Source organism: Lycium ferocissimum, chromosome 12, assembly GCF_029784015.1.
Source record: "Lycium ferocissimum isolate CSIRO_LF1 chromosome 12, AGI_CSIRO_Lferr_CH_V1, whole genome shotgun sequence".
NCBI lineage: Eukaryota > Viridiplantae > Streptophyta > Magnoliopsida > Solanales > Solanaceae > Lycium > Lycium ferocissimum.
This window is the reverse complement of record NC_081353.1, coordinates 57,941,937-57,950,313: the sequence shown is the minus strand read 5'-3', so window position 1 is coordinate 57,950,313 and position 8,377 is coordinate 57,941,937. Positions and strand designations below refer to the sequence as shown.

The window sequence follows — 8,377 nt, the reverse complement described above, 5'->3', positions numbered from 1 at the left end:
TGCATAATGTACTTATTTAAACATAATAAATATACAATTCAAATAAAACAGTAACAAAATATTAAAAAAACAAAAACAAATTTAATAAAGTAAAAATATTATTTGATTAAAAAAAAAACATTTATGTTCGCTAATAACAATAGAGATGCTTTGTAGTGGTGGTGGGGGGGGGGGGGGCTGGCATGTGGGGGGTTGGTAGGTGGGGGTGGGTGGTGGTGGGAGGGTGGGGGTGGTTGGTGGTGATGGTGGGGTGGGTGCGGGGTTAGGGTGGAGGTGGGTGGTGGTGAAGGGGTGGTTGGGGGTGGGGGCTAGGGTGGGGGGTGGGGGTGGTGAATGGGGTGGGGTAGTGTTGGTGGGTGGGTTATGGGGTTGGTGGTGGGTAGGTGGGGTTGGGGGTTGTATAGGGGTGGGCAGCGCGGGAGGGGCGGGTGGGTGGTGGGATGGGATGGGGACTAGGTGGTAAAATTATCCATACAAATACCTCTTAATTATATTAAAACTTTGCTCAAGATCTTAATGATTAAGACTCATGCAGATCAAATAAGTGATTAGATCTTAATGTAAACAAATGCACTATATGACCTAAGGTCTGAACCATTGAGTTCAGACTTCGATTAAGTTCAAACGAATGAGGCCTTACAGTGTATAACAGCAGTTGAGATATGAGAATTTAATGCAGACTGCATATAAGCAGAAATAAAGCCGATGTTCATTATCAACATGAGTATAACCCATGCTCCTTTGAGGAAAAGAGATTTTAGAAAATTGACCTTTAATGAATAAGAAAAGTCTTTTTTACATTTCTGGCATTGGCACAAACTTTCTCTGGAGAATTTTTCTTTCAAATGTCATACAAAAAAGTTTCATGTGGTCTGCTTGCAGAGAAATGGCAGCTGATAGACTCCCATCATTTGAAGGACTTGGCAATACAAAACTTAAGCCTTCATAAGCAATACCACCAGGTCCCATAAATATAGGTCGACCCCCGCCAAAATCTGCATCATGGATAGGTAGCCTAACCCAACTAGTGATCCCAAGATTTGGGCACCTAAAAGTATGTGCACCACGAACAAGAGCCTTTAGGTCAGGCTGTAATTCCAAGTAATCGAGAGCTGATCTTAAGTAGTCGTTGTCCATCCGAACCAATGCATCATGAATTTTACTTGCAGCATACCAAATGGGCTTGGATTTTAAATCACCAGCCACTGCAATTGGAGTGGCAGTAAATATCACATTACCAAAGTATCCTGGAGGAAAAGGAGGCCTAAGCCTAGAACGCCCATCGGTTGCTATATACAACTTGCTTTCTTGATCCTCTACTAGTCCTCGTGCCATACAAGTGGAGCGCCATACATATCCTGCTAGCATTTCATAGGAGCTGTAGTTTACGGTATTGCCATCTTCCTTGGACTTGGCTTTCAAGGCAGTGATTTGATCACGGGTTAACTTGAAGATGGAAACAGCAGTTTCGGGGACTGTTTCAGATTTGGCAATGTTTTCTTGACTAGCCTTGAGAGTTGGAGGTGGTTGGTATTCAATGTGGGGGAACTGAGGCTGAGGTGGATCATGTGCACGGAGGAGTGTGCGGTCTATGAAAGGTGAAAGTGTGTGAGGTCTAGACCACGAGCCATGTCTGACCATGTGTTGATGAAGTGAAGACCAGAAAAACCATCTGCAGCATGATGCTGCATTCCTACTCCAAGAGAAACTCCCCCACATTTGAAATGAGTGATCTGCACAACAGTTGAAATTGGAGTTCTCGTGAGCATCAAATCCCTTTGGAAACTATATATCAGTTTATCATCTAGAGCAAACACTCATAAGCGTGTCACTTCCTAATGATAAAGCTCAATTATATTCAGAGGAAAAACTACAAGACTTAAGACCACCGACTATAGTGACCAGAATAAATCGAAATGGATGTAGAGAATCTGTACAACTGATCTTAACTAATTTAGAATTGAGCTATACTGATTTGATTAATTGATAAGAATGTATGCTAAGTGGTGTTTGGATCTGCGTTTTGTCTTAACTATAATGAGAGATTACAAGTGACAAAATTGCTAGAGAATTTATAGGAAAATATTTGAAAGGGATTAAATACAAAAATATCATTTCCTTATATGTATAAAGTTATTCAGAAGTGTGATCTAAAAATTATTTGAACAAAGATTAACTAATACTTCCAAAAGTTGATGTGTGGGTGTATATCCAAGAGCTGAAATTGATAATATGAAGTCCTTCCCCCCCACCCCTTTTGTTTTTCTGAAGAAACCAAATTTGGCACAAGTAAACACTAAGGGGTCGTTTGGTAGATAGTCGAAATTATCCCGGGATTATAATCTCGGGACTAATTTATCCCATCTATTGGGATTATTTTATACCATCTAAAAGATGGTATAAAATAATCCCAAAGATGTGATAAGAAGGCTATAGGCCGGGATATCCCAACACTAATTTGTACCATATTTGGTACAAGGTATAAGTTTATTCTACCAAATATGGTATAAAAATTAGTACTGGGATATCCCAGCTTATACCTTCTACCAAACGACCCCTAAGGGTGTGAATTTACCAATTTAAAAACTAAGGGTCTATTTGGTATGGAGGAAAGCATTTTCCGGAAATATTCTTCATTTTTCTCATATTTAGTTAAGTTAAAACTTTAGGAAAACATTGGGAAAACAAGCCTCATAAAAGTAAGGAAAATTACTTCCGATAGAAGTACGAAAAACAAGTTCCATAGTGACATGTTAATATTTAAAAGTTTTAAGGAGTTAATCTCACTTTTCCCTAACATTTAAGGGTTGGGAAAGGATCTACATACGTAATCTTGAATCTATAACCCCCTCTATCCAATATTTTCAAGAGAATCTTTTATTTTAATAAAGATCTTTTTCTTTTTTCTTTCTTTCTAGAATTAAATACAATATATAACTCTTATTATTGTCTCATTCACATATTCTTCTTAAAAATAATGTAGAACAACTACTCTGAAAAATCTGTTAATAAATTTCAAGCTACATTTCGTTTGCTTTTTTTTTTTTTTTTTTTGGGGGGTTGGGGGGGGGTACTAGATTGCCAAGATCTTAATTATTATACAAACTGATCAAGTATTAATTGTATGACGACGATATTAAAAGACACTAATCTATGTTAAATTGTGATGTCGCTTGTTTGAGTATATTGTATCATAACAAAATCTCAAGTATCATCTAATTTTTGATATAATATACTCAAATTAACGACATTTCTGTGAAATTAAAGGAAACAAATTAAATCTTTTTAACTATTATTTGATTTAATCTTTATATTTAATTCATAATGTGCATATATATATATATATACACACACACACACACACACACACACACACACACACACACACACACATTTCTCTAACCCTTTTCTCATTCAGTTTTTCTTACTATGATATTTTAATTATTTCTTTTTCATTTAGTATCTTACGTTTAATCATATTAATATCATATATGACTTTAGTCGTGATTTTGAAGTGATCCAAAATATAAATAGAAACTTTTCTCTTGTTACTTGTCGTAAGATATATTGATAAATTTAATAATTACTACTAAGCACTATTTTATATAAGCAATTGAATTATCTCTCTTTTTGTTTCCTACTCCACCAAATTTCTGTGTTTAATTTTTAATTGTTAATATATATATATATACACATACACATATTTCTCTAACCCTTTCTCATTCAGCTTTTTCTTACTATGATATTTTAATTATTTTTTTTTTCATTTAGTATTTTATGTTTAATCAAAATAATATCATATATGTTTTTTAGTCGTGATTTTGAATTCCCCCAAAATATAAATAGAAATTTCTCTTGTTACTTGTCGAAGATATATTGATAAATTTAATAATTATACAAGCACTATTTTATATATAAGAAATTAATTATTTTTTTGTTTTCTAGTCCCCCTTTTGTGTTTTAATTTTAATTGTTAATCTATATATATATATATATATATATATATTAAAAAGTTTCAAAATTTAAATATAGAGAAAATAAGGTGTTTTTAAAAAGATTAAATCTCGTTTCAATGGCTAGTTTAGTGATTTTTTTTTTTTTTTGAAATTAATTATTATTCTACCAAAAATTGGATAGGGGGTTTTCGTTCCATTCAATATTAGGAGTATCGTTTCCCCAAACCCCTTTAAAGAGGGGGAAAGTGGAACATCGCTTTTTAAAAGAGATGTTTTCGAGATTCACGTGCAATAAAAATTGTTTATTTAGTAAGTACTCCCAAAGTGTGATACTATTCAAATTTTGAGAGTTAAACTTTTAAATTTGACCATTAATTTAAACATGAAATCTATAAAAATAAAAAAAAAAAAAAAAAACCCACGTAAAGATATCATATATCTAATAATAACAATTCAAAATATGTTAAAAAGATATTAAAAAAATTGTTTAACTTTTAAATCCGAACGGCATCATATAAATTATGACAGTACTTCAGTATATAGGGAAAAATTTTAAAATTTTTATTCAGAATAAAACGTACATTAAAAGCCAATGACACATGAAAGATAACCAAAACCATACCTGCAAAACAAGGAGAGCATAAGAATGTATCCCCTGAAATAATAAACGGCTGATTAAACGCCGGAGTTCCAAAGGGTCAAAGTCACCAAAATCATCAACAACTCCATCACATTCTGCTTCAACAAATAGTACCCTTCACCATTGCAATCAATCTCTATCCGTCCATCTTCATCTCTTTTAGCCTTCCAGCCATTGGATAAAATGGCACCAATGCTTACCTAACGTTTCCCTTAAGCACATTAGCATCAAAGAAATTTGAAGCACCTGTTAAAAAAGATAATTCAAAGTTGTAGAAAATTAAAGGGAAAATTTTCAAAAATATACAGTTTTGATAATTATTATGCCACGTAGCCAATATACAACATTATACCTGGGAAAGCAACATGTTAAGTATCAACGGTATAAAAGATATAATTAATAGTGTATAAAAGGTGTTTATACACAAATATCAAACTGTGTAACAAAAAGCATAAATATTTTCTCCCAATAGACATAGAGGCGTAATTTTTCCTTTAAAATTTATCTCTCGTATACTTTCAAATTCAAACATACCCCTCCGTTATATTTTTGGCCCAAATATATCCCTTCCGTTATACTTTGCACAAATTACTTAATTTTGATAAGAGACGTGGTAAGCTAAGAATCAAATGATTCATCCCCAATTTTAAATATTGATTTTTTAAAAAAAAAAAAAAAAAAACTGCTCGTTTGACCAATTTTTTACATTCTCTCCACTTTGAGTTTTTCGTTTAGTTAGGATTGATAGTCAATTATGTAGGAGTAGGTTTTCATGTTTGAGTTAAATATTTTGTATATAAATAAGAGTGTTCAATATTTTTAAAGTTGGAATGAAAAGGAAACTTAAAGATTTATGCTTTATGAATAAAAACCCTTTAGCACCTGATGGTCTGTAGAAATAGACACCGTGTGTGAAAATTTGGCACCACCAAATCCACGTTAGAATTCCAGAGGTATTTTCTTTGTTGTGGTGTCCCTTGTGCTGGTTTCACCATTGTTGATTCTTTCGCTTGATCTTCATAATGGCTGTTGATGATGAATTTTGTTTTCTGCTTAATTTCTATCTACTGCAGTAATGAAAGCCAAAACTATGATTTCAGTTTACACTGGTTTAATTCAAGTTATTAGTGATATCGACACATTTGGGAATGCCAAGTGCTCCACTAAATGTTTTGATGAATGAAAGCTAAACAGGCAGAGCCAAATATTTATAGCGATTGAAGTAGATTTGGCACGTTTATATCTACCCCCTATCTCTTTTACTCGGCCCTTTATACTAAAATTAGATTTTTTTTTTCTTTTCATTTTAAATCATGAAACTTGTATAATTTCTTGCAATTATTAAATAACTTCATAAAGTACTACTTCCTTCCAAATTTTTTTTCCACCGATATTTATGAAAAATTTATATTAATAAAATATGATTTTTTCACCTTATTCCCCGAACCAAATGAATGGAAAACACATGGTGGGGAAAAGCAAATTTTGTAACACAATACCCTAAAAAGAGGGTTTGAACCAAAATACCAAAAAAAAAAAAAAAAAAAACTGTGACAAAAGTACCTTTAACGCAATATTAACCCAATAAATTTTTTTTCTATAGCGCAGCATTTTACTGCGGCATAGAAACAATAAAACTAAAAAAAAAAAATTTGGTCAATTTTTTTTTTTTTAATATGTTTTTTTTCATATTTTAAACCCAACGATTAGTCGTGTCAAACTGAAACGTTAATATTTTATATAAAAAAGATATTTTTTTTTTTCGAAATTTGACCCTCACGGATACGTAAACGTCGGGTCTTTTTAGGGGGAAAAGGGCCCAAAAAGTTTTGTTTGAAAACTTATAAAGGGTTTCCCATATAATATCCATTTTTGTTTAAAAATTTAGTCATTAGCTTTTTTTTTTTGGTTTAGATTTTTTGTTTTTTTAAAGGAATTTATTTCAATATACGCGTTTTTTTGCCGACGCCCCATTTCGCTATTTTTTTTAAAATATTTAAATAAAGTTTATTAAAAAATAACAACAGAAACAGTTTTTTTCATAAAAAAATCGAATTTTTATTTAAAAAATCTTTTTTTTTTTTAACATGTGTTTTTTTATTTTGACAACGATTGGGGTCAATCAAATTAATTTTTTAGAACCTGATTTTTTATTTTTTTTGGACTATAACGTAGCCCCATAATCAGGATACGTAAACGTTCGGATCATCGTTTTAGGGGTTGAAAAGGTACCGAATAAGTTTTGTTTGGAAACTTTAGGTTTAAGTGTTTTACTTTAAAGGGTTTTTAAATTTAAACGTGTTATTTTTTTTATCAAGACATAACTTTATTTTGAATATAAATCTAATTCAATTAGATAAAAACATATTTAAAAAATACGAGGAGAAAAATTAGTTGTAAAGTGGTCAACTTTAGATGGTCTAACTTTTGCGCTCGGATGTCCGTTTTATGCGGGTTTTTTTTATTATGCGTATTTTTTGAGATCTATGCGGACAAACGCGCAAGGTGGTTTAGCACGATTTTTTAAAAAAACACCTTTATCCTATTCAATTTCAATTTTCCCAAATTAGCGTGAAGTTTTTAGTTTTTTACTTATAATAATGATGATACGCAATATATTTCACATAAAAATCCGGGGTAATGTAGCATGAATGTCAATTTCACTTTTGTAGTTTCAATTTTTCAAAAATAAAGTGACTAATTTTCTGACATATAAAGTTGACTAAAATAACCTTATAAAAATAGAAAACTTAAACCTAAAGTTTTCAAACAAAACTTACTTCGGCACCTTTTCAGCCTCTAAAATGACGATCAGAACGTTTACGTATTCTTGATGTATTGACTACATTATTGTATCGGAAAAAATATCGGTTTTATATAAATATTGACGTTTCGGAAGTCTTGACACGTACTAATTGTTGGTCAAAGTATGAAAAAAAAATACTAAGTGTTGAACAAAAAAAAAATGGTTGACTAAATTTTTTTTTTTTTCTTATTTCTATACGAATAAAATATGCGCTTATGAAAAAATTCAGGTTCTATAATGCGAGTATTTTATTGCGTTAAAGGACTATTGTCACGATTGTTAAGTCTTTACTTTGTATACTACATTAAAAGTACTTTTGTCACATTTTTTTTTTTGGTATTTTGGTTCTAGACTCGGAAACAAGTTGTCATTGAGATCGAGAACTTCTAATTTTTCGGTGAAAACACACTATTTAGGTTTTTAACGACGTTGGGAATATCACTTTGAATATTTTTTAGTGGAAAATTTTTGGGGAAAATAGTGATTTTAGTAGTGTCCATCTATTTTTACTTTTCCATATTTTATTTAGCACCCTTAAGAAGTAGTAATTAATAAAATGATAAGTTTACTATATCACTCTTTGAATATAACAAATTTGATGTTTAATGAAATGCATTGCGAAATAATTATAGCCAAAAATAAGGGTAAAATAGGAATTAAGTGAAGAATTTAGTCTTGATTTTCGGATTGGACAAAAAGTGAACATTTATTTTTACGATAGTGGACAAGTAAAAGTGGATGAAGGAAGTAGTATTCAAATTTAGATTTTCAAAGCATAACTAATAAAATTAATTTAGTAAACTAAACCTCTAATAAATACTTCTCTTAAGGAGAGTTGCTCAATCAAACATGATCAAATGGAGGAAAAAGTAAAGAGTTAAAAGATTGAATATCAGAGTGTGAAGTCCATTTGGGGAAATTTTAAAAACGTTGGGTCCCTTTGAAAGATCAATGACCTCTTTTTTAAAAAAAAAA

General features: G+C 31.4%; 1 pseudogene; it reads right to left on the bottom strand.

Annotated features, from left to right (window-relative positions):
* Positions 1–669: 669 nt before the first annotated feature.
* The window catches only part of LOC132040182 (shikimate O-hydroxycinnamoyltransferase-like), a 42,259-nt pseudogene continuing 34,551 nt past the window's right edge, over positions 670–8,377 (bottom strand).